General features: G+C 34.8%; 1 long non-coding RNA gene across 1 annotated transcript in view; it reads right to left on the minus strand.

The window, feature by feature from the left end:
• Positions 1-25,554, minus strand: part of LOC107678827 (uncharacterized) — a 52,714-nt gene that overhangs the window by 5,159 nt on the left and 22,001 nt on the right. Inside the window, exon 2 of the long non-coding RNA XR_001632974.1 lies at positions 4,453-4,527. This is a non-coding gene — a long non-coding RNA (uncharacterized LOC107678827). The remainder of the gene's footprint in view (positions 1-4,452; positions 4,528-25,554) is intronic.

A 25,554-nucleotide genomic window follows, 5' to 3' on the forward strand; every position in this document is an offset into this window, starting at 1 on the left:
ACAGTATGGTGAGGGGTGTAACATTTCCGTCACACGCTTGAGGTATTGTAACGATCAGTCCACTGAAGGCGAGTTGAAGTGAGAACCCAAGTGCAGTTTATTTACAGTGTGATCCAAACATCCAAACAATAATCCGTGACTTGACTTGACATGAACAGACTTGACTAAAACAGACTTGACGAGGCATGAACAGACTTGATTAAAACAGACTTGACTTGGCATGAACAGGACTCAGCAACAGCAGAGTTACAACATCAATACATGACCAGAGACAATGGGAACATGATGGCTACTTATAGCAGACAAGGAGGGTCACATGACATGAACAAACCAATGGGGAACAAGACACATGACTAAGACTACCAATCAGAACATGACACATACACAAGGCAGAGATACATGAGGGCAAGGGAAACAAGACACTGACAGCATGAAACAATTACAAAATAAAAGACATGGAAAACATGAACATGAAACACAACCTAAAACACCACATTACAGGTATTCTGCCAATCACAACGCACTGGATAGCTGGCCAATCAGAGCACACCTCGCTTTTTCAGACTGATGAGCTTTGTAAAAATCGACGCGTTTCAAAAAGGCAGGGCATAGAGGAGAAACAATAATGTACAGTATGTGGAAAATAATGTGCTTTTTGAACCTTAGACCACATAAACACATTTCATTACACCAAATACACAAAATAATGTTCTTTTTAGCAGCATCATATGACCCCTTTAAGGGCAATTTCAAGCAAACTGAAAAACAGGGTGCGCAAAAATAAGTGAGGTTATAGTATGTATTCTCTTAATGGATGATATTTCTGAAGAAAATTGTTAGAAAAAAAATATAATCATCGTCAACAGGCAAATGTACCCTATAGAACGACCCTAATAATTTGATTTAAAATAAAATAAAATCCATAGTCAAGATTAGTTTTCCATAATCTTTTGAGATGCTATGAGGTGTGTGTTTCTTTAACCATTTCTTTGAGTTTCTTTTGAGCTACATATTAGTCATCTAAAATTTCTGAAGTCTTGCAAACAATCTCACTGGGTAGTTTTTTGCTGATTCTTACTTTATATTAACACAGCAATAAAAAGTTAAAGGTCATTTTAGCAGCCGGTGTTTGCATGCTCTGACTCTCTCTGGGGGATCCGACGCATATTACTGTGCAATATAATTGAGCGCAGCTTCTTACTGTCAGAAGGTCTCCCTGGAGGATAGCGTTCCTTCACACCTTCAGTGCAGTGGTAGAAAGGCACTTCAGCAAGCCGTGGCAGATGCCGACACCTCAAAACAGAGAGAGAATACTGTAGAAGTTATTTTGTCGCATAAACCTTGGCTCAAAAGAGAGCTAGCGGCAGTTCAGCCGGCATGTTGATATAATGCATTCTGGAAGGTTCTGCAATGTGAAACCTGTCAGACTGGCCTTCAAGAGAGGGACTGCACATCAGACAGCTGTAATCCATCTTTACTGCAGGCATGTGCTTAGTCAAAGGAAGCCCCTAATCATGCTTTCTATCTCTGTGTGCTTTTCAATTCAAGAATCTATTTCATTGCTTTATGTTAGGCTGTATTTTTGACACTGATTCATCTGCATTCAGCATAACCACCCACCTGTCATTCTGTCATTATTTACTCACCCACACGTCGTTTCAAGCTCCTGCTGTCGAAACAAAAAAGTAGACATTTGTGACCCTGGACCACAAAACCAGTCTTAAGTCACTGGGGTATATTTCTAGCAATAGCCAAAAATACATTGTATGGGTCAAAATAATTGATTTTTCTTTTATGCCAAAAATCATTAGGATATTAAGTAAAGATCATGTTCCATGAAGATATTTTGTAAATTTCCTACTGTAAATATATTAAAACTTAATTTTTGATTAGTAATATGCATTGCTAAGAACTTCATTTGGACAACTTTAAAGGCGATTTTCTCAGTATTTAGATTTTTTTGCACCCTCAGATTCCAGATTTTCAAATAGTTGTATCTCGGTCAAATATTGTCCTACCCTAACAAACCATACATCAATGGAAATCTTGTTTATTCAGCTTTCAGATGATCGAAAAATTGACTCTTATGGCTTATATTAGGTTGTTTAGAAAAAAAATAGTGAAATAAAATAAATCAAATTCAATTCAATTCAAAATAAAATAAAACATGACCTTTTACTGACAATTTGTTGAAAAACAATTATTGTTTACAAAAAAAAAAATCACACAAATGGGCGTTTAGGCTGTAAAAAGTAAAATAAAATAAAATAATGCAGACCATAAAATATTTAATTTCACCTCAAGAGGTTAGTGATATGGCGACATCTTAAATTCTACCGTATTTATAGAAAGTAATGTGTGCTTGCCTCTTCTTCATGTTCTGCAGTCATGACAGTGACTTCCTGTGCCCTGTGTGATAATAAGCATGCTTGACACGTTCATCTCCAACAGTCCTCTCACTCTCCTGGGTGATGTGATCTGATCTCAGGTTAGACTGCATTAGAGAGGTCTAAATCCACGGCATGATGAAGGGCGATTTGGGGAAATGGTTGGCTAACCAAGCACTGTGTCAGAGCCCCATGTCCTCCTGCTTTCATTAAAAACTTCCTCCACCCACATGGAATGATTTATGAGCAGTTCCACACTGCTTCTCACCTGGGCTTCAGGCCCCACAGATCTGCAAACAGCCGACCAGAACAAAGCCACGCTCTCTCTGAACCCTGGCTGAACCCAGCCAATCGAATCAAAGCGCCAAGCAGGTACAGTCTCAGCAAGTCTGAAGATGTGAAAGTCTTCATGTGTGGCTGGAAGAATTCGAACCAAGATGTTTCTAAATAATGTGAAGATATCTGAACCACAGGAGTGTAACCATATACTCATTTTTATTAAAAATCCTGATGATTTATATCTATTGATCTTGACATACTGTACACTACTGGTCAAAATAAAAAAAAATAAAAAAACTATTTTTAAAATGTAATTTATTCCTGTGATGACAAAGCTGAATTTTCAGCATCATTCTTCAGTGTCACATGATCCTTCAGAAATCATTCTAATATGCTAATTTAGTGCTCAAGAAACATTACATTAATCAAAAGTGACAGTGATGACGTATAATATTACAAAATATTTATATTTTAAATAATTGTTTGAATTTTCTATTTATCAAAGAATCCTGAAAAAATGTATCACAGTTTACATACATTAATATTAAGCGGCAAAAAGCATCATTGATAATAAGAACCATTTTTAATCATTGAGTGCCAATAACTAATTAACCACCAACTGTAATGATATTTCACAATATTATTTGTTCAATATTACTGTTTTACTGTATATTTGATCAAATAAATGTACGCTTGGTGAGCATAAAAGACTTCTTTCAAAAACATTTCAGAATCGTAATTATTACGGTAAACGACTTTCAAACTATGAACCATTTGGTTGACAATAAACAATTTATAAATTAATTACAATCAAATTTCTTTTGGGTACAATAAATACACTGTGGTGTCTTCTTTTTTGCTTAAAAATATTTAAGTTTGTTTATTTGTTTATGATTTAACGGCATGCGAGCTACCTCGGCTATATCCATGAAAAATATTTAAGAATCCTATAAATGCTTTTAAAAAATCTGAATGGAATCATTTGTAATTGAATCAAACTGTTCTGTACATGCAAAATCTGCTTTTAAATCTGAATCCTGTCAATTGAATTGATTCACACCCCTAACAATGGCTCAAATGAAACAAATATTTTGTTCTTACTCAATTCACAAACCTTTTGCAAATTAGTTTGACTGTTCAAAAGAATCCATTCCCTCAGGAGGAATCAACTACACACATAACTAGTGAGTGCCTACGGTACATCTCTGCAATGCCACACTACATCTGAGCCAATTTAATAAAAGAAGGCTCATTTAACACACAGTGCACACAACATTTTGCAATGCCAGATGTCTCTGTCCATTTAATAAGGACCTTTAGCTTGAAGCAGGCTTGTTTACAGTATGAGCTAACAACTCCTCCGTTTGATGCCTATTTGCTCATTTCCTGTGGGAATATAATAGACGGGGTACGTGGCATCAACCGATTGCCTTGTGTCCCAATCTTAAGCCTCTCAACCTTAGACAGCATGCACACAAAACCGCTCAAGAACTGTCTAATGCATATTGCAAACATAGAAATGTCAAGTGCTGACTGAAATCACTGCAATTTCTTTGGAAAAAACTGGGTTTAATTAAATAAAGGTGTACTGGATTTGCCAAGGTCTGAGGTTTGCAAGATTTTTTACTATTTATTTATGTCTGTATGTTTTTGTTGTATGTCCAGCCTTTTTGACTGATGTGTCATTAATGAATAAGTTTCCTTTATGTTGCCCAGCGGTTTCTTCCATTAAAGATTTACCTAATAATTAATGTCATACATTAAAAAATAAATAAATACAATTTACCTGTCAGTCAGGCAGCCTTTTCATATCCCAGTGGGTTTTATGGTCGGAATAAGTTAAAAGCCTGCCAATCCGAGACTGTAAAACAAAAAATAGAAGACTGTGACTTTGATTGAACAGCTTCCATACTCTTAACAATCAACTTCAATAACATTTAAGCTTTACGATTCCAAAATAAGTTTCATTACTTGCTTTTGTGAACACAGTACATAAAATCACATTACATCTGTGAGTTCTATAATGAGACTAATTTGCATAGAGAGTTTGCACTAGATAGCATTTCATTCCTTCATGCTATTTCTAAAGCATTTTGTGGCTGCTTTGATTACAGGTAGATGAGATTTGCACTGAAATTCCGTGAAAATTCAGTGAATTCACACCTGCAAGTGAATAAATGTGGTGGATATTTTTGGTAGCTGACTGAGGGTTTATTCCAATTGTCACACTGTCCCTGATTTTTACTCTAGTGGATAAAAGTCATGCCATAGGCCGAACATTAATGAATTCCCAGCTGACAGCTCCTCTTTCTCCTCCCCTGTGTGTTTGTTCTCTGAGGGAGGTACAATCATTGGGTCCTTCCATGAGAACAGCTGGCTGCGTTTCAGCTCTCTCCTCGATAATTAAAGCTCAGAAAATATTGCGCCCTCCTGCTGTCTGCAATCAAATCTATACATTTCAGATTTCTGACCCATATTTCAGCGCACTACTGTAGGTAAACGGTTCCTCCGCCGCCATCTGTTGAATTGAACCATAATGGCACCTGCTACTTTCATTAGCTTTTATTTGTCATTCTTTTAGCTGTCCTTTCTGCAGCCCGTTCCGCTTGCTTGCGCTGTAATGCACATAGAACAGAATCCTGATAGATACAATACAAGTGGAAGCTTGGCCTTTGGGTTTTGACATGAATCTCGATTTCACAGAAAAACACATAGTTATCATACAGGGATGTTTGGATGTTGCCCATGTTGTAAAAAAAAATAAAAAATAATAATAATAATAAAAAAATAAATAAATAAAATAAAATAAAATAAAATTAAATTAAATTAAATAAAATTAAATAAAATTAAATTAAATTAAATCAAATAAAAAAAATTAAATAAAAAATTTAAATTAAATACAATTAAATTAAATCAAATTAAAAAAATTAAATTAGCTATTTTTGTGGGGTTATGCCCATAGATGGGGAAGAAACATATCCTTAAAAAAAAATAAAATGATTAAAAATAAATGCAGAAAGTAATAAATAAAATGGAAAGAGTAAACGAAAATTATATCAGGACTACATTTAATTAAAAATTATAGATACATATATTTCTATAAAACCTGATAATCCTTTATTTACTGTCCTATAATTTCATTTCAGTTTTTCCGCAGGTTTGGACCTCCATTATTATTATTATTTTTTAATTAGTATTCCTTAATAGTACAAATAAAAAAATAAAAAATAGTGAAGCAGTGTTGGTTTACACTACATTATTAGATATTTTATACATGTTAAAATATTAGAAATATTATTAACATTAATACTAGGGGTCAATTATGTGAGCAAAATGCCTGTTTCTTCTTTGACAGCCATTAAAAAGTAGTCATATATTCTGGGAAAAATAAAAAAAACATACAAATCATAAGCATATTACATTATATTACAGTACATGTTTAACTAATACAGCTAATACTCAAATAAATAGTCAATTAAGCCCGTGGACTAAAGCAAAACAAGCACTTTGGGTAAAATTACAGTCGCATCTCCCTGCTGCTCATTTATTCTGTGACTGTGCAACCTCAGTTAATTTAGCCAGACTCCACATAATTATGTAATTGGAGGCTTTTATCTGGCTGGATACTCTTTGGCTACATGAAGCCGGTCTACTGGGCTTTATAAAGATGAGAGAGAATAAAGGATTTCAGCCCAAACTGTTAAATGATATATATTCTCAAACTGTCCGGAGGAGTTTTCTTTAATCCATTGACTCTGTTGAGGTGGATGAGAAAAGACTATCAATTTGACCACTCAAAACTCTCCACATTATAGGCATATACAGCGAAACAGTGAGAACACACTTGACCTTAACTTCCCGAGGATTCTCACACGTCTATTTTAGCTGTCATTCTGTTCAGGGAAAAGCTAATGTTCAGTAATGGTTCTTCAGTCGTACTTTGCACTAGCGCCGACAGAATAAGGCAACCTTTGCTCTTTAGGGAGGGCGGTGGAGATCTCAGCGTCGGCGCTTGTTAATCAGCCAATAGGACCGTGAGTCACGCATCTGCCATTAATGCATGAGCAGACTCTTCACATCAGAGCCAACAATACCACTCTCCATAACTCTGCTCTCTCTATTCACATTAAAAGCCTTGTCATTGAAACAGCTTCTACTTCACTTTATGAACACACACATAGAGCCTAAGGTCACAAAAGATCCACATTAATGGGATCGGATTCCATCACTAAAATTAAATATTACTGCAGAATCTTAGGCTGAATTTTGGCTTGCTTCCCTCTGTCAATTTCTGTTCTGTTTCATGTCAAAAGGCCGTGCTGCACACACCGTACGGGCGAAATATTAGGCCTACTGGACCGTTTCAAATCCTCTGAACTGCACTGTGATTGGTTGAGCCGGAAGAACTGGAAGGAAAGCGCAGCCGAATTTAAGTGGCCGAATGAAATGTGATGAGTCAGGGTAGAGGACAGCCAAAAAATCCATCCCAGAATGCCATTACTTGAAGTGATCTGTGAAATGAATATCAAAGAAGGCAAAATTATGAGAGGGTCCAAAGAATGCTTCATTTTAGCTGAAAAGAACAAAGCTCGTAATTTTTTAATATTGGGAAACACCTCAGTTGTCAGGAATGACTAAAGAGTTGGTCATTAAAGAGATTTGATCTTTTTTTACAATGTCTTCCAACTTTATTTTTGCATTTATTGCTGGTTCTGATTGTTGTTGTTTTGTTTTTTTATCTGTGCGCTTCTTATTGTTTCTGACATAACACAGAGAAACAACCAGATTCATCAATGTTAATTTCCCATTGGCCTTATTATCCCTTGTCCCCCAGCTTTCATTTTTCTGTTTTTAAGTCACAAGGTCTGTTTCTGACACACACTCCTGTCATTTCTAACTACCTTATTAACCAAAAATTGGCTTGAATTTAGTTTGTATTTTTTCCATTTATTTTTTAATTTAATCCTGATTATCTTGTGTGCCAAAACATTCCCCAGTGAATTTACACAATTTCTGGTTTTCTACTTCCTTGCAAAGTAACATTGCACAAGAATAACTACTTAAAAGGGACATTTCACCTAAAAATGCAACATTTGGCCTCATTTACTCACCCTTCTTTTGTTCCAAACCTGTATGACTTTATTTCTTCTGTTGAACAAAATGCTTGTTATTTTGAAGGACATTTCATAATGACCATGGCCAACTCCAAAAAAAAAAAAAAAAGCACCTCAAAAGTAGTCCATATGAATTGAATCGAGTCAATGAGTAACACTCAAATTTGTGGTCTGATCTTTCAAAAAGAATTCAATTCAAAAGAATGTTTCGTTCACTGATTTAGTTCCCAAGTCTGGCTGCAGTAGTTCAAAAGTTAACATGACCACTTCTATTGGACTATTTGGTCTATTTTTATATATTTTTTCATTTATGGTGGAATGACTTGATGAAGTTGAGCAAATAACAGAATTAATTTCTGGGGGACACAAGCTCAAAACATTGATCAGAAGGCTTGAAGAGGTGTATTAACTAACCTTCAATTTAATGTATTTTGTTTAACTTCCAGCATTTTTGAAAATGAATGCATCCTCTGTAGTCTCACTTTATCAAACGTTCATTTTAATCTGTCATCTGGAACACAGAATAATTTGATTTGAAAATATAGAGAATCCATTTTAAACCTGCTAGAGCAATCAGAGGTGTGTTGACTTTTAATCTACGATTTAATCCAATTGCGTTACAGGAACCTTAAAGTACTTATCACAGTATTTCATTAGAGAGCTACAAGGAAAAACAAGTGGGACATGCGATTAGAAAGGAAATGACAGAATCAGAGCATATGACACAAGATACAATAATTTCACCCAAATGGCAGAACAAACCCGAGTCAGACCTTTATCTTTCCCTTTATATTTACAGACTCTACTACCACTGCACAACAACTAGTTATTTTGTGGAAGAGAGTCTAGCTGAATGTATTTTTGAATTACAGACTCACTGTCAGCCAAAACCTACAGCTGTGTTGTAACGGGCTCAAGGTTTTGAGCGATAACCTTTGAGAACTAGAGATTCTCTGCCTGTGGATTTGCACTGCAGATGCATGCTTAAAGCCACTACTTGGATGAATTTTTAGAGTGTTTAAAGATACCCGGTAAAGCTTTTGGAATAAGTTTTCAAAGTTGACCTTGGCTGGGTTTCCTGATAACACTACAAACCAAGATCATCATGACTTATTTTGTTATTTTACAATAAAGCAATACCTTATTTCCCAAAGCAGGATGTCATTCCAAAATTGAAACGTCAAGATGGTGCTGAATTGACTGCTTTGTTTTCTACAATTTATTTGGGTAACATAACAGCTCATGTTAAATTTTAAATATTAAATCATTGAAGATACTGCAACCAAGACCAATTGGATGGATATTGTGACCAGTGATCAAAGATGGAGAAAATGACTTTTGTTAAATCTATGGATGGATAAATATTTGCAGTACTGGGGAAAATGGATTGGGTTTACGACTGGTTTTGACCACTGCATGATCTGACATATAAATTTCTATTAATGTAACTTAAGTATGGATGCATAGGTGACCAAATGACTGTTCAATTGAGTTCTGTTGTTTTTGTATTAAAAAATGAAAATAAAACTTAAATAATTTACTCACCCTCATGTCATTCCAAACCTGTAAACCCATAGGACTGACTTTCTTCTGTGGAACAGAAAGACAGGTTTCAGGAACTGTTTTTTTTTTTTTTTACATACAATGAAAGTTAATTTAAGTTTTGGATGAAATCATTTATTTTTATGGCCTACTTAGTCAACAATTACGTAAAGTTCAGTAGGAATTAACATATTTCGGTAAAGTCATATCTTGACTGTGATTGAACATCTTTATGACTTGCATTTACTTTGTGACTGCAGTCGCTCCTCAGGTTTTAGTGAACATATCATAAGCTGAATTTCTGTAGTCGTAGTTTATGCGATTATAATAGAAGGTATGAATATGACTCTCCTCTTGATTCTGCTCATAATTTCTGTTGACCTCTGCCGCTCTCGCAAACACAGATTTCGGCTCTTTAAGCCACCAATTTGATTGAAGGATTCATTATTTCTTGGAATCTCTGCTCTGATTGGCTTCAGTCTTCTAGAAAGACTGGCTGTCCTATAAAGCATAGTTATATTTTATCTCATAAGTAAAACTGATGAATTGCTAAATTAACAAAGACAATGCATTTTTAAATATGCACTAAAGGACAAACCGAGGGAGTGAAAAAATAAATATGATATGCATAAAATATATACTGTATATGAGTTATTAAGGCTGTCAAAGTTAAGGCATTAATATGGATGAATAAATATTAAATAACTTTACTGATCGAAAGCCCTACTAGGAATTATGTATCTAAATGTAAATACAATATTTGATATTTAATCCATTCTATAGTGGTTTATAAGGTCCTATGCACAAAATAAATTAACGCATCAATCACAAGATTACACAAACATATATCACAGAGAATAAGACAGTTGTAGGAAATCGTATCCCCTTCTTTAGCGACGCAGAAGGCTTGTGCTCATGGCAGACTGTGCTTGCACATGCTGCATTGTGATAATGTTCACAGTTATTACAAATTATGGAAATGAACCTCCCTATTAACAGCCTCTCTAGGTTTAGTCTGTAGAGCTCTTGCTGGCTCGAGTCACTCAAGAGCCCCTTTTATGACCCCTCGTACGCAATTAGCTTAATTTCATGATCAGAAGCACAGTCATTTGCTTGCATACATTAAATCTGCTCTATTAATTTATGACTCTAATAGACATCATCAGTAAGATCTGTGCTTCATTAATATTCTGTGAGGCTGTGTGTTCCAACAGTAGACGATAGCAGGATTGGGGTAAATCCAGATTAGGAGAACTGGCTTCCTTTCAGTTCACGAGTGTGAACTTGAATGGAATTGGCATTTACAAAAAAATACAAGAATAATAAAGTTTTGCCTATTTTTCCCTAAGATACATTTTTCCTCAACTGGTCTGACATATTTATAAACCATTTGAGTTGATAGTTTTGGCAGTATTGAACATAAACAGATTTTTTACATTTTGGTATGCAATCACCACATTGATTTCAGCTACAACTACAACTTTTTTTTACATTTTATATCCAGAAAGCATATCTGCAACAGCAAAAGACAGACAGACATATAGATAGACAGACAGATAATACTGGTGAGAAAACATCACCTAAAAATACAATTCTTTTGACATCCCTCTGACATGAGACCCCAGATAATGAATCTCACACTTTGCCCACTCACACTCCTGACTGTTGAATAGTAATCCAGCTGCTTGGAGCTTCATGAGCAGCTGTCACAGATGCTGGCAGTGACAGTCTTTCAGGGACGAGGTGTGGATGTTGGCGGACTGGTCACATGGGTGGGATGCTGTTGTGTTCAGCACAGTCTGAATGGTTTAGCCTAGTGCTTATTTATTAGAGCTGATAACTGAAAGATTGTACAGTGAGTGGTTCGGACACAATTGACTAATTTTTATGTTTCATACAACAAGAAAGTCTAAAAAAAAAGTTAAATAACTTCATATATAAATAGACTGAAAAACGTTAATGTTTCATACAAAGTCAATTTGTTTTAAGAAAAACCAAGTTCTCTGATGTGCTCTCTGAGGACATCATTTCTAAGTTTAGAGAAAAACCTCAAATTTAGATTTAATCATCCAGAGACGAATCAATAAAAAGTTATTAAAATTCAGCTGAGTTGAAGATTATGAACCCAGACACATTTGTGCACCGTAAAAGCTATTTGTGGGAATTATTCAAGGGAGGTATAACAAATAATACAATTAACTTTACCAAATTACACAGTATAAAATCTAAGAAATGCATAAACCGCAATGATAGGATGGAAATGATGACCTCCGGTACATATTTACGTAAAAATTCATAAAGTTAAAAAGTATTTCATCACAAATCTCTGCTAACAACTTGTTGGGCCAACTACATACTCCAATAGACTGCCAAAACAGTCTTTGTCCTCACAACAAGAAGACGTGTGGGTCTTTTTTTAGCAGGTTACCCTGTAAGGCTGCCATACTAACAAACTCTGACAACCCCAAGTGCCCAGGCACAAAGCACAACGTATTGTTTTCCATCCAGCATTCAGGCGGGTCTGAAAGGGCCCCGTGTGCCACTGTCTCAATGCCAGTTATTGTGTCTTCGCTCCCTCTGTTTGCCCAGCCACACTTCTTCATGGGACATTTCCTGAAGTATTAAGAGTATGCTATAGATAATTAAAGTAACTAATTAAGTAACAGATTGAAATTTAAGCTGTATTTACTAATAATCTTCCACTCCAGTGAGCTCTTAACAGCACATTTGGAATGTGTAGGCCCTGTGATTTCCACACTGTGGAAAATGTGGATGGAATCCAGTCATAAAATTGGAATTTAAGGTATAATTGCGTAGAATGTCACAGAATTTAGCAAATGTTGTATGAATAAATCAAAGGTAGAGCTGTACACTTAATCAGCTAATTCAGGTTTGGTTTAACTTGAAGAAATTGTGACAGAAATATATTAAAAATGTACTTCTCACAGTAATAATAATAATAATAATAATAATAATAATAATAAAATTATTAAAACTTTATTTTTAAAGGAATAATCACACTATTTTTCTCATTAATTGCAATAGTAAACCTCAGTTGTACAGCACTTTGTTTGCCAACAAATAAAAGGAATTGTTAAATTTTCATTTGATTACATTTTAAAAGATTGAATTGTTAATGTTTTATGTCTTCATTTGATTACCACCGTTTTTGGTAATAAAGTTGTATTAAATTATAAATACAGAAACATTAAAGCAAACAACAAAGAATTAAAAAAAAAAAAAGATTGCATGTGACCATATTATTGTACAAATTGTAATAAAATATTAAGTTGTTAAATTTTTATGAATTCAATTTATTAGACATGCTTTTAGATTATTAATAATAATAATAAAATTATTAAAACTTTTTATTTTTTACTTTTTTTTATTTTTAAGGAATATCGTAAATTTTAATTTAACAGTTGTTTGCTAAAAAAGAAATACATTTTCATTTGATTGCCATTTTTAATAAATACAGAGAAATTAAAACAGAAAAAAATAATTTCTAAAAAGATAAAACATTTCATGAGGGCCCTATTATTGTGAAAAAAAAAGTAATAATTCATTAATTAAAGTATTATAAATTTAATTGACTAGACATTGCTTTTTGATTAAAAATTAAAAAATTCATATTAAAAAAATTAATTTGTGAAATATAAAAATGAAATGGAATTTAGAGAAAAATTATACTGATTTTATAGGACCCTAAAACAATATTTTTGTTAAAGTACATTTAACTGTTGTTAAATTGTATACGTTTCATTATTTCAATTAATTAGACATGTTTTTTGATTACTAAAATTTAAATGTAACTATTAAAAAAGGATCCAGAAAGAATAAAATAAAAAAGGGAATCCATAAAAATTAAAAAGGAAAAAAATAAAACAGCATTTGGGGAAAGAATTATTGAATTTTATAGGCCCTAAATGTGAAATCAGATTACATTTATTCAGATTTGAAAAGCGAGTCGCTGTCTTGTTTTCTTCTGCTGAGCGACGAGAGAATGAATCTCGAGCAGATCTCGTCTAATGTTATTTACACAGGCCAGGTTTCAGTCATTGACGTGGGCAGCCTGGGATGGAGCCGTGTTACACAAACCAGCACTTTAACTTCTAGATGGATCACATATCGATTTCTGTACCATAATTCATTTTACATAACTGCTGGCAAGGCACATGTGTGGATAGTGAGTGGGCTGGCTTCCACAGATATTTTTTACATCCTTTCAAGGACTGAGACCAGAACAAACATTGCTTTATGGTCTTGCTCGATTATAGTGACGTGTTCAGAGTTGAGATTTTTATTAGCCTTCCAAGCACGTTTGAATCAATGCTGTTTTGCTGTTGGCTTGAAAACTAGATAAACATCCAGTGGCTGTGCTTTTGATGCAGTCGATCTTTAACACTTCCATCACAGATATTTCATCCAGACCACTGGGAGGTCGCTACCACAAAAGACTAGAGCAAAAGTGTTGCCAAGTACAGTCTGTTTGAATCAAATTAGCATTAGCATTGCTCCTGAGCCATCAAAGCCACATGACTAGGAGCCATAAGAATACAACACACCACTTACACAGCCCTTATAATTAAAATAAATCACTATTCACCAAGTCCACTATACACATACTCACTTACAGTCAAACATATACGTGTGAGAACCTCCCATAGATTTATATTATTCTTAAATGAGGCTAATTATATAAATAGGCCTACACCATAATATTAGCACATTTAAGACATTATTTAAGACATATTTTGCCCAATTATTAACCTTTTTTTACTAGTGCGGGAATATTTTCAGCAATTTGGCCTTCACATGAAGAGCAAACACATGTGGTTTTAAAGAGAGCTAGTAGCACAACAGCAATCAACATAATGCAACAAACTAATAGAAACATATAGATATTTCTTCAGCTTCAGGCGCTTTCATGTCCCAGAAGTTGATTTTTCATTCTGTTATCTAAAGGTCATAGCAAAACTGACTTGGAAACGTTTTGATCATTTATTTCTGCTACTTTTCGAATGCCTTTATTTGCTTAGATTTATTGTCACAGGCCCAGATATTCAATCTAAAAAAAAAAAAAACTTTTTTAATTTATCCTGATCGAAACAAATACATATTCAATAGAAATTTCAATATATTTATTGTATGAAGATTTAAAAAAACTTCAGTTGTGGCTTCAACCAACCATCGAGGCCAACAATTATTTATTTATTTATGGATTTATTTATTTTTTAAATACACTACTGTTCAAAAGTTTGGGGTCATTAAGATGTATTTTGCAAGAAATGAATACTTTTATTCAGCAAGGTCACATTAAATTGATCAAAAGTGAAAGTAATGACATTTGTAATGTTACAAAGGGTTCTGTTGATCTAAGAATCCAGAAAAATGTATTATGGTTTCCACAAAAAAATATTAAGCAGCACAACTTTTAAGCACCAAATCAGCATAATCAAGCACTAAAGGATTTCTGAAGGATCATGTGACATTGAAGACTGGAGTAATGGCTGCTTTATCATCACAGGGATAAATTACATTTTAAAATATATAGAAATAGAAAACGGTTATTTAGAAAACAGAAAATGGCATTTCTTGGTTCTTTAAAAATAGTAAAAAAAAGGAAGAAAAATGTTTCTCCTGTGATGCATATATATAAAATCCACTGTCCACTATTAGTCATTGTTAGCAAACAAATTAACTAGTAAGAATGTGTGAGTTCACACTGAGAGAACCAGAAGTGCCCAGAGCTGAAGAAACATCCTTAAACCAACATTCAAATTTGGGTCACATCATATAATAACAAACAACAATTGTAAAAGGACAGAAAAAAAACTGCATGTGTACACTGGTTTCACATAAATAACTAGTGTACTGTAGTAAATGGGGAAAGCTGGTGAATGTGTGAGCTCTTTGTCAGCTACAGTAAGTGCAGGCCATGTTTCTTATCTTCATTGTACGCCTGCAACGGCTGAAGCGTTTGTAATGATGTGGATGGTTGCTATTTCTGTGTGGCTCTCAGAGCTGGATTAACACACTCTATCAAAATGATAAATGCACCGAGGCACTTCCTGCATTTCTCTTTTGTGTGCGTAATCTATGCTGCTCACGACCATGCATTCTGTCAGCATGTTTCCTTCTCCACTGAGTTTCAAAAGAGAAACTGCATTGCTTTCAAAATTGATAATATTGGAATCATGCAGTAGGATGAACTAAAGTTATGCATTGGCCATTTTTTTCCTCAATTTTTGTTAATGGCTTACTTATGCAAACAAACAAAAACAAACTTAAAAAAAAACCGTAAGCAAATATTTTACAATTTTTGCATTAAATTTAAAATAGCATAATTAATTACACATCACTATGTTCAAAATAATATAACATTATAATTGCATATTGTGCTTCTGTTTATATGTGACTATAGGTATAGTTCACCCAAAAAGAAAAATTCTGTGGATTTAAAAAAAAATTCATAAATAGGATAATGAACAAAAATAGCGTAACATTCATAAATATATAAACAATAAATATTTACAGAATGTTCATTTATGTGCGCACTCTTACTTTAAGTGTTGTTCATTGACTATTTCTCTGACTGGCTTCTGACCACCAAATACACAGATCATTCATTAGCAGCTCATTAGCAAACACTGGGCCAAGAGCTTGTTAACTTATGTTTATTACTGTTTTCGTCTATGGGGGGGATATTGCTCATTTTCAGCGAGTTGGAAAGGAAATTAATCATCTTTACCCTGGGCCCGATGTCGTTTGTTTCTGTTCTCTACTGTAAACATAAGTGCCCCCCTGTGCCTCCAAATAGGCTGCACAATAGCTAGCATGTTGACATGCGCGACGGCAGGACTAATCCTTTTGAAACAAATCATTAACATTTTTTAATTATTTATGCAACTGTGGTCACATTTTTCCCATAAGATTAGTTTGGGCGACCCACATCTACAAGGATAGGAGTGGCATATATTTGTGGAACTGAACTGAGACATATTTGTTTGGTTTGTTTCCAATTGGTTCTACCAATGACAAAAAGCCCTAATATTATGTCTTTTATTTCTTACTGTACCTTTTAAACACTGCAATTCCATTTAAAAATGGCTCACAGGTATGTTCAAATAGGTTATTCTGGGACAACACTGCTAAATGCCAAAAAATAAATAAATAAATAAAAATTGCAACTAACCAAATAATCATGTATAGTTATGATAGCTTAATAAATAAATAAAAAATTATTATATATAAATAAAATATAAATTAATAAAAACAAACAAATACACACAATTATCAACTTTTAACTATGGTAATTAATCTGTCACTTGGTAGATGATGTAAAACATGGACAGGAATAAATAAATAAATGTTGGTATAATTATAATAATTATTAATAATAATTTTAATAATTATTATAATTATACTTAGATACAATAAATAAACAAGCGGCGAAATCTAAATAAATAAATAAATAAAATTAAACTAATAAAATATAAAAAACAAACAAATAAAAACTAACAAAAATAAATACAATTGTCAACTTTTACCTATGGTAATTAATCTGTCACTTGATAGATGCTAATATGGATAAAATAAAATAAAATAAAATAAAAATTCCATACTAAACTACAGTAATTCTTCACTTGGCACATCACTTGGTAGATGCTAATCTAAGCAGATTTCAACATGGACCTGTTTCTGAAGAGCAACTAAAAATAAATGTATACGGTTAAGATGGTTTTTCCATTCACCTAATTATAAATACACTTATCGTTCATCAAAACAGGTCTCTAATGTTTACAAAATGTGCTTATAGAGCAAGACAAATAATTATCTATGTAAAAAATGGCTTTCTATTATACCGGTTATGATACATCAAATTTCTGACTAGATGAAATTAAAACTGTCGTTCCTGGAAACAACCCTGAAATCAAATGCAGTGCTTTATCATCTCGGTCTTCTTTGACTTGACTAGCGTTTGAATGGAAACAAATAGAAAGTGACAGCAGGAAGAGGAACAGCTGCTGGAGGCAGTTTCATTAGCTCACATCAGTCAGCGATCATAATAAACTACTTATCGAAGGATATGAAAAAAATATGACGGTCTCACAAAGGGTCTGTAAATATTTACTGTACTGTACTGTATATTGAAAAGAAATCGCGTCACGCTGTGACAAACGAGCCCCCGTTCTGTGCCGAAATGGGAAAGCGTGTTGCCAAAGCTTTGTTTATCATTCTAAACAGTTTTAATTGCTCAAGAGATTTTTGGATATTTCGCCATGTCCCTGAAATCCTTTGTCCAGTGGTCCAGTGCGCTCATTGACCCTGAGGCGCTATAATAAGGGCACAATTAGCATTGGCACATATATGCCCACATCTGGGCCAAATCGCCAATGGAATGGAAAACATTACAGTGGTGCCAAGCCCTAAAGGCCAACAAATGTCCCAATTTACATTCATTCCAGCCTTCGTATAAAAAAAGGAATATATTTTTCTCAACTTGCAGCCTCCGTTCCACAGCAGGTAAACTGGGTCTGTTTGACGGTTCTTTTTGTGCTTGACATGGCGTGTTGTTATCGTGCTTCAGCTCTACAGGCGGCGGTGTTGGGATTTAAGGTCAAGCCCGGCTGCTGAGACGGACTGATGGAAAAATCAGACTCATTTCAGCCTCACAGTCGAGCTGGACGAGGCTTCAGGCGGTAGCTCGCTAGAGAAATATCACATTTTGAAACATTTCCTCTGAGAATAAACCATGTGTTGCTACTGGCACTTCACCAAGAACAGGTGTTTGGCTGAAATATGAAACACAGAAATTATGCTCCCTACCATTCCATTCAAATAGCATGTTTTGTAAGTTGGAGTTTTGGAGTAGTGCTTGCAATAACAGATGAATAAAAACATCAATATAGCGTTCTAAAGTTTTAGGTAAAACTTTTAAAATGCTTTTGATAGAAGTCTGTTATGCTCAACAAGACTGCAAGCAGTTGATCAAATATGTTAAAAATTGTAATACCGTTATGAAATCATTTAAAATAAATTAATATCTATAATTTTGAATAACGTAAACATTTAATTTAAAATAACAATTTTCCATTTTAATATATTTTAAAATTAATTTATTCCTAAAATAAAGCAGCCAGTCTTCATTGTCCATGTTTCCTCAGAAATAATTTGTACAGGATTATTTGATGAATAGAGAACTTCAAAAGAAAAGCATTTATTTGAAATAGAAATTGTTTGTCTCTATTGTCATGGCTGAATTAATTTTATTTCTGTCAAAAAAAAAAAAATCTTACTGACCCCAAACGTTTTGAACAGTAGTGTATACAGTATAATGCAAACAACAACAATAACAGCAACAACAACAATAATAACGAAGATAAAAAATTTAAATCAGAATAAAGCCTTCTGAAGTGAAGCGATGCGTTTGTGTAAGGAAAATATCCATATTTAAGACTTTATAAACCACAATCTCGGTCATACACGTGTTTAACACAATATATAATAATTTAGTAACCCAGTAACCCCGCCGTCTACTTGTGATCAATTTGGCCAAAACGCAACTTAATACCTGGTATTAAAGGGTTAGTTCACCCAAAAATGAAAATTAGCTTGTGTTTTACTCACTCTCGAGGCATCCTAGGTGTATATAACTTTCTTCTTTCAGACGAATCCAGTCGGAGTTATATTAAAAACTGTCCTGGCTATTCCAAGCTCTATCATTGCAGTCAGCGGGTGTTGCAGTTGAACAGTCCACAAGTCGTCAAACAAAGCATGCGCATCCATAATAAAACTTGCCTCACGTGGCTCCGGGGGGTGAATAAAGGCCTCCTGTAGTGAATCCATGTGTTTTAGTAAAAAAATATCCATATTTCAAACATAATAAACCCTTTTCTCTCACTTCCGCCAACTGTCATACGCGGAAGCCGTGCCGGCAGATGATGTAAGACGTCGGCGTTGTGTGATTAGTGACGAACGCGGAGAGAGAACAAAACAAAATGCCGGTCACGAATTATAAGTACAAACCGAGGATTTGCAAAGAAAAATGTCGGAGGATTTCGATATAGACCAAGAGGAGACTGGTTTTCCTTTGCTAAAGTAAGGAAATATTATAACAAACTCACGAGACTAGCATATCTCAGAGGCGCGCGCGCTGCGCATTCGTGCTGCGTCATCCGCCGGAACGGCTTCCGCATATGACAGATACCGGAAGTGAGAGAAAAGTGTTTATTACGTTTGAAATATGGATATTTTTCTTACAAAAACGCATACATTCACTGCAGGAGGCCTTTATTCACCCCCCGGAGCCATGTGAGGCACGTTTTGTTATGGATGCGCATGCTTTATTTGACGACTTGTGGACTGTTCCACTGCAACACCCTCTGACTGCAATGATAGAGCTTGGAATAGCCAGGACAATTTTTAATATAACTCCGACTGAATTCGTCTGAAAGAAGAAAGTCATATACACCTAGGATGCTTCGAGGGTGAGTAAAACACAGTCTAATTTTCATTTTTGGGTGAACTAACCCTTTAAGATGAGTTTTGGTCAAACCGATCACAAGTAGACGACGTTAACAACAGGTGTGAATGGGGTGTAAAACGTTTTGAGCGTGTCTACTTTCGACCACTTACAGAGATAGTTGAAAACGCATTCCATTGGATTGCTCTCGTAGTGTGGACACCCATGTGGGCGAATGCGTTCAAACAGCCACAAAAGACCGCCTCCTCTCTGCCTACTGACCTAATTCTAAAACATTACAGGATGTGTTGTTGAAGCATGTTAGCCAGACAAGATTTAAACTATGCCATCTGAAATTGTAAGTTTGGTATGAAAGCAAAAAAAAAAAGATGATTCTAAAACAAACTGACAGTGTTCAACATAGTTTTGTGGCTATCACAGCAGAAATGAAAGCTGCTGCTCTTCCTGTCATCTTTCTTATGTAAATTGTGCAAGTTTATTTCACAATATTAGATAGAAGGATCAGAAAAAGCCCATATACACTCGCCCATAGACTCCTCCTATCAAAATCAGGACAAAAATGGTCGAAAGTGTACAAAAGAGAATGGATTAAAAACCCAGGTGTAAATGGGAATGTGTCTTGTGATCCGATCAACCAAAACGCTTCTTAAAGGGGTCATGAACTGACAAAGCAAAATTCCCTTGATCTTTTAAATTATGCTATACATTCTGTAATTTCAGGATTCAAAACTTTCTCATTAGTCTAAAAACAGCTTATATTGAAGCCAATCTGCCAAAACGACAGCTTGTGGAATGTGCTACATTATGACGTGTGTGGCTAAATAGAGTGGCTAAACACAGTCTCCGCAAAATATCAACGCCAGCTTCTACAGCGCTGCCTGTTGTTTAGCCCCACCCACCATTTCGTGCACAAAGTAGGTAAATGACAAGAGCGGCAAACAGTTCTATGCAGAAACCAAACGATAAACTTTATTTGGTGAACTTTATTTTCAATGAAGTGGCAGACCGCGTCAGTAAGAACTTGGTCCTTTGTTCACTTCACCGCAGATTTACAAACAAGGCACAATTCGCCGAAGGATTTTCAAAAAGATTGAAACTAAAAGACGATGCTGTGCTGAATAATTTGGATCTGACAATAATGTTGCACCACACAAGTGTGAGTAACTGTTTTCATTACGTGGTAACTATTGTTTTGTCTGTTATTACAGATCGTTTGATTTGTATTTATGGGTTTTTAACCTAAATCACAGCAGCGTCCATCTGTGATGGACATAAACTGTCAAACATACACATCTATTAGCCAATCATATTAGTGGACATTTACTTCCAAGTCTACAATCTGCCAACACCTTATCAAACGGAGCGTTCTGATGAGGGGCGTTAAAAACAGGACAGAAAATAGACTATTACTTCTAAATTATGATTTTTTTATGTAAAAATCTTGATAACATTATAAGTGGAGCTCAGAGAACAGTACAAAATAATAAAAAAGGCACATTTTTTTGTCAATTGTAATCAATTTTATTCATCCTTGCTTAATAAAAATATTAATTAAAAAAGTATTAATTAAAAAAATTTTACTGACCCCAAATTTTTTAAACAATAGTTTATATTACCGTCCTTAAAGCTGCATAATTTCGTTATAGAGCGTGCTATTTTGGTAATGCTCCACCAGCATTACCAAATGGAATTGCAAAAAATAATAATGACTTAACATTTACTTATAATCTCTGCATTTTAAATTTAAATTTTTTTTTTTAAATTGCACAAAAATTACAATTAATTTGGCTACATGTTGCCTTTCATCCCAATTCAATCCTTTCAATCCCATACACCTAAAATAACTGCAGGCACACAGCTTTTAGACGGGCTTTTTCCTTTTTAGAGGGCTCTTAAAAGCATGAAATGGCCTACGACATCACAGATCAGAAAGAAATTAAACATTGTTACCAGTCTTTTGTCTTTTACATGACATTTATAGTGCTACAGTCCTAGTGTTCTGATTATATCTGTCCATCACCGCTCATTCCTCATTCTTCTGCTACAGTATTCATCACCATTCATATTCACACCTCCATCTCGAGCCTGTACGAGTCCATGTTTAATGTTGATGCATGAGCTTGAAATATGGGTTTATTAGATTTCTACTGAACACAGTTTATTTGATGACTTCATCGAGAGAAGTTTAATTACTCAGGGCGCAGGGGTTTTATTACAGACATTGATCAAGGTGATGGCACGCTTTGAGTGATCTGCTCACCCATAATCCCAAATTGTGAACGTGCTGTCGATGTAATAATCTGTAATGGCAGCATACAAACTCTGGGGTGTCCAGATTACATCCCTCATCACCTCTGCAAGTTGCCATAAATTACTTGTTTAATGAAAGTACTGGGCTAGAGGCGGCAGTGACACCGACTGGAGCTGGGAAAAAACAGACGGCGCAGAGCTCTGGAGTGAGGACTAAGTGGCAGGCAAGGGAACACAGGAGCGAATTTACTGGGACAGGTTAACAGCTCACCTTGTGTTGAAACACCAAGGACAAGCACAGAGACGCTGTGTATCGAGTCTCAGTACTAGTGGGATAAACACCACTGAGTGCTACTGGCAGAGATTTTCTGCACTCAAAACATCATCCCTGAGGAGTCGGCATACAAAATAAATGCTTACGATCACATGAACTAGATCTGTTGGGACTGCGCATGCATGCATAAAACTGAAAAGTTTCTGGAGATAAAGAAATGCAATAAATCCCATGGTATTCTGACCGTGTTGGTGAAAACGTATCTGAACTAGCTCATGTTACAACATCAAACATATCTGACTGACTTAATTATTACATAAAAGTGTTATAAAAGAGGATCAACTGTATAAAAAAGTGGAGAAATCATCAGAAAACATTTCAGTTTTCAAACACCCTTAAAGCATATAAAAGATTAAACACGTAGCGATGTAGAGAGCATGTCGAGATTAAATGAGACACATATTTAGACATTAACTCTACACATGCATAGATATACAGTATATATTGCAGAGCTCTATGGAAAACTAGATTATGAAAAAAACGGGTTAAAAGCAAAAAAAAATCCTGAGCCTGAACTTTTTTTGCGGGGACACAATACATACAACAGGGTTATTTGGCAAACAAAAAAAGAAAATGATTTTCCTTGAAGCTAACTAGTAACATATCTGCCATTGCCATTAGCCCTTGACAGGCTCAGACTACAGATTATGGTGGGATATTTGAAACAGCAATACCAAGAAAGTTTACTCACTACAATATGGTGCAAACACATGTAACATTTAGGATGCTTTTGATATCAAGTTTTGCTGGTTAGGGTGCAAGGTGACCAACAATCTAAAACATGAAATTTCTGAAATTGTTTTGTTCAAAAGAAATAATGGTAAATTAAATACTAGGAAATGAATATAAAATAGGAAATATACAAAGACAGTTTACTACAGAAAACTACAGTTCAGTTCAATTAACAACAACAAAAACATTAAAATGGTCCAAGAACTGGTAACTTAAACAGGGTTTGTACAGATACTGCAAAATAAAATTCCAGGACTTTCAAGGATTTGCACTACTTTTTTGGTTTTCAAGGACTAAAATCAGATCTCACTTATCAATCAATATTGTTATTATCTTTCAAATTCTAATAAATAAACTAATAAAACAAAATGGTACAAATAAAGTGCAGCACATGCAAAGAATGCAATGACTGTGGCAATTTTAACATTTGAAAGGATACTATGGCAATTTCAAAAAGATTGAAACTAAAAGACGATGCTGTGCTGAATAATTTGGATCTGACAATAATGTTGCACCACACAAGTGTGAGTAACTGTTTTCATTACGTGGTAACTATTGTTTTGTCTGTTATTACAGATCGTTTGATTTGTATTTATGGGTTTTTAACCTAAATCACAGCAGCGTCCATCTGTGATGGACATAAACTGTCAAACATACACATCTATTAGCCAATCATATTAGTGGACATTTACTTCCAAGTCTACAATCTGCCAACACCTTATCAAACGGAGCGTTCTGATGAGGGGCGTTAAAAACAGGACAGAAAATAGACTATTACTTCTAAATTATGATTTTTTTATGTAAAAATCTTGATAACATTATAAGTGGAGCTCAGAGAACAGTACAAAATAATAAAAAAGGCAGTTCATGACCCCTTTAATACCAGGCGTAAACAGAGCCAAAGAGGCACATGAGTCAGAATATAAGCCAAAACGCCTCAGCAACCATTTATCAATATCCTAGCAACTCCCAAGCACTCCCTAGATACTGCATAACAAACTTTAGCAACCACCCATGACACCCTAGCAGATTTTGCACAGACAAGCACAACATTTTCTTCACAGAAAGTAAAAATTTAGCAGTGTCTGAATGCATTTTCCTTGGTAAAATAAAGTTTGGTAAGTATTCCCTGTTCTCAAATGGACAGAGCAAACTTCCAGATGAGTTTGCTGAGTTTAGCTCCTAGCATTATGTGTGTGCTGCAACGCAGCCAAAAAAGATATCTGTCCAGTTGCGAAGGAAATAAATTTTATCTGTTACGCTACATTTTGTATTTAAGAGCCACCCTTCCAAACCCCAAAAAACAAATCAATAGAAGCAATATAAGCCAAAGCAATAAAATAACCTCGGCTGGCCTCTCTGGACACAGCCAGCTTTGGAAATTTGAGCAAACACCAGCATCTTTTCATTATACACCTTTCCTTTATTCACAGATGAAGCGCATCACGAGTTTCAGTTTGAAATTTTATTTGTTTCCGCCTCCCTTACGATCGGATATACTCATCTATGCAGCGCAATAAAATTTGTCATTCGCCACGTTGCTCAACTTCTGTAGCGTCTGAACTCAGTGTTCCTGGTATACTCAGCGGTAAAAGTGTGAAGACGAAGCTCTCTGCCTACAGCAGTTGAGGTTTGTTGACTTCAGATAAATCCTTTCAAATGAGCAGGGTAATTGCTGTGAAATGCACTTTTCAAAAGTGTCTCCTGATACTTCTGGTGCGTGATCTACTGTGCCAGGCTTTTAAATACAGAGCAACAGCAACACGCTGAAGTAGCCGTAAATGATGCTAACCGCTAGCCTAGGAACAGGTTTGCAGGTATAGTAGTTTAATATCAACACTTATTGTAATAGTCCAAGGCAATTAAGCTTAATATACCTATTTATTGTTCATTAAAGAAGCCTGTAGTCGTCATTTCGGGTCTGGCTGTGTTCACCCTGGTGACACATTCAATGGACTTATAGGAGTCCTGTAGATGTGTCTTCACTTTAGCGTGTATAATGAATATCATATGCTACAGACCAACACAGATTTACACTGAGCTGGAGATCTGATGCTCTTCTATGGCTGTAATGTCTGTGTTCAATAATACATTTAATGTCAAAAGTTTGTGGGGTTGGTAAGATCTTTAATGTTTTAAAGTCTCTTATGCCTGGTCACCAAGGCTGATTATGTAAACAAAAACACAGCAAACACAGTAATATTATTATATATTATCATTATCATTATAAAATATCATTACAATTTTAATTGCTCCATTATATTATATTCTTCAGTGTCACAAGAAATCAATCTAATATGCTGATTTGGTGCTCAGGAAACATTTCTTATTACTATCGATGAAAAGGGTTGTGCTGCTTAATGCTTTTGTGGAAACCGTGGATTCTTTGATGAATAGAAAGTAATAAAATTGATTAAATTGATTGAAATT

Source organism: Sinocyclocheilus anshuiensis, unplaced genomic scaffold (genome assembly GCF_001515605.1).
Source record: "Sinocyclocheilus anshuiensis isolate Anshui unplaced genomic scaffold, SAMN03320099.WGS_v1.1 scaffold1049, whole genome shotgun sequence".
Lineage (NCBI taxonomy): Eukaryota > Metazoa > Chordata > Actinopteri > Cypriniformes > Cyprinidae > Sinocyclocheilus > Sinocyclocheilus anshuiensis.